The sequence below is a fragment of the Pygoscelis adeliae genome, unplaced genomic scaffold, assembly GCF_000699105.1.
Source record: "Pygoscelis adeliae isolate BGI_AS28 unplaced genomic scaffold, ASM69910v1 Scaffold493, whole genome shotgun sequence".
Taxonomy (NCBI): Eukaryota; Metazoa; Chordata; class Aves; order Sphenisciformes; family Spheniscidae; genus Pygoscelis; species Pygoscelis adeliae.
This window is the reverse complement of record NW_008824448.1, coordinates 124,966-127,464: the sequence shown is the minus strand read 5'-3', so window position 1 is coordinate 127,464 and position 2,499 is coordinate 124,966. Positions and strand designations below refer to the sequence as shown.

At 48.1% G+C, this 2,499-nt stretch overlaps 1 protein-coding gene across 1 annotated transcript in view; it reads right to left on the bottom strand.

The window, feature by feature from the left end:
• Positions 1–2,499, bottom strand: part of HSF1 (heat shock transcription factor 1) — an 81,886-nt gene that overhangs the window by 27,040 nt on the left and 52,347 nt on the right. The window lies entirely within an intron of this gene.

Sequence of the window (2,499 nt, the reverse complement as noted above, 5' to 3'; positions counted from 1 at the left end):
AAGAGTGAAATAGCTGTAAATGGCTCTTGCTTTAGAGTCTGGAAATAGCTCAGGAATATGGAATATTAATGACTGCCCCCACCAAGAGAGATTGGCCGCATTCTGCTGACTAAACAGGGATGCAAACCAAACACAGCCATCAAAAGGGTATCAGCACCGCTTCTGCTTTCTTTTTATTGTCCCAGTGAGCTTATAAGAGAACGCAGCATTTCATTTCTGCAGACAACCTGGCTGCAAGTAGCGACAGACCGCAGAAGAAGCAGGTGTCGCACGCAGCAGTGGCAATAGCACCCGCAGCCACCACTGGTTTTCCAAACCCCAAACCACCTCGAACACTGCTACAGCAGGGAGCGGTATCAGTAACGAGAAAGAAAAGCGGTTTTCAAAACGTGTAACGTAACACACCCAAGACACGGGGAGAAAAGGTTTGGTTTTGAGACTGAGTCGCTTCCAATAGCAAACCCACCCCGGAGCAGCGAGAGATCCTGGCTTCGCGTTTGAAGTCAGCGCCCTAATACCTGCTGCCTAACGAGCCAGGCACAAAGACACAAGTTTTTGTTGCTTTTCAGTAACACAAGGAGAGAGCAAGAAGACCTCAGCTTAAAGGGAAGTCTGACCTTCCTAACAAAAGTGATTTCCCTGTCTTTTATACCAATTCCCTTACCTGGTTTCGCATCGGGCTGGTACCCACAGCATCCATTACTGCAGCAGACCAAGATTTCTGGACCACAGGCTCAGAAAGCCTCTGATCTCTTTGCTTTCTCAAAGTATTTAGTTTCAGTTTTCACCACACACGAGCTGGCATTGCCACTGAAAAGCCACCCCGTCGTCTCCCCGGGGCACGCTCTTCTCCCTTACGCTAGGGCACGCACTGAAGCCAAGGAGCAGGTCAGGGAACGGTGCAGGGCGTTTTGCTCTCCATGTCCACGACAGCGAGGACAGGAGGATCACGGGCAGGGTTAGCCTGGGGCTGTTTAAGGCTTTCATCTCTCTGGTGCCCGACATCAAACTGCCCGCTTCCGTCCCCAGGAACATGTCCTGCACTCAGACGTAACAGAATAAAATGTGATAGGAAGTTGAATTTCAAGGACCGTGAGCAAGGGTACATGGAGAAGTTCAGATCTGGGTCTGCACAGTCCCCAGCAAGAGGGGACCCCGAGCCCTGCCAGAGCCCGACTGCACCTCCTTAGTGCCGGCCTGTGCTGGAGGACAGCGACCGTAGCAGAGTTCGTAGGAGACCTCTTAGCCCATCTTGCAGTAACGAAGAGAGCGTGGTGAGGAACCTGCAGCTGCAGGTGACGGTGAAGCCGCAGGTGCAGCTGCAGCTGAAGGTGACGGCATGGCCTCCGCACCCGCTGGGTGAAGGAGGTCTGAAAGCTTTTCTCTGGGAGGATGGAAAAAACTTACTCTGCCCCTTTTCTCTCAGCGAGACACATCTTGTGCTCCTTTCCTGGAGAAGGACAGAGCTGACGGTGCTTTAAGGGTGGTCCAGAAACTTCAGCCACTCTTTGCAGCCACAAAGGTTCACTCGTTTTGTAGATTTTTCTAAATACCGAGACATTCAGCGTTCCCCAAAAAGTGCCTGTTCCCAGTTTACCAGTTTCCACTTTTTCAGCATGCATAAAGGTGACAATTTCAAGAGTTTTAACTGCCTCTGCTCTACAACAGAAAATGGCGTTCACTTGTCTTAGAGCAAGGAGACAGGCAATTTTATATCCTATTTACAAGAAAAAAAGACTCTTTGTTTCATCGAGGCTCAAAAGTCACCGTCTTAATCACAATCTGAATATTATGTAAAAAACTAGTACCACACAGCAACAGGTCACGTTATTAGGTTGCTAGCTTGACAAATAAAAATCTGTAAATAAGCTTTTTAAGTGTCTACATAATTTTGTGGAGAGCGTAGATAATGACAACATCCTTTGATTACAGAGGCAAAAACCCTCTTCCACCTTCCTCCTTGATCAATCACATGTAGAAGTCAAAGGTAAACAAGGCCAGGGAAAGAACAAACGATGGCACTGAATAAACCCACAGCACACCAGTGTCCCGACTACCATCCCCTGCTGTCATCGCTGTCGCTGACATCGTACGGACTGAAAGATCAGCAACCAGGGTGGTGTGGACAATCTCTGCAAGAGGAATGACCACAGAAATGAGGGTTCTTCAGGCTTGGAGAACAGATCAAAGGGGATATGTCAGAGCCCTTTGAAGTAATGAATAACATGAAAAAACATTATTTGTTCAGCCTTTCAAAATAAGAACTAAGAGTCACCCAACCATAAGCTTTAACGGAAGAGTATTTTTACCGCACAAGGCAATTTAATTGCAGAACTCACAGCCTTCAAAAATCTGCATCCACAAATAGGTAAACTAATGTATTACAGGAACACCAGAAACGATGAGACACGGGTGCAGTCCTTGGCGCGGCACTTTGAAGTGCTGGATCCCGCCGTACAAGGCAAGAACCCTCCTCCTCGCCCTGATACCAATACTCTT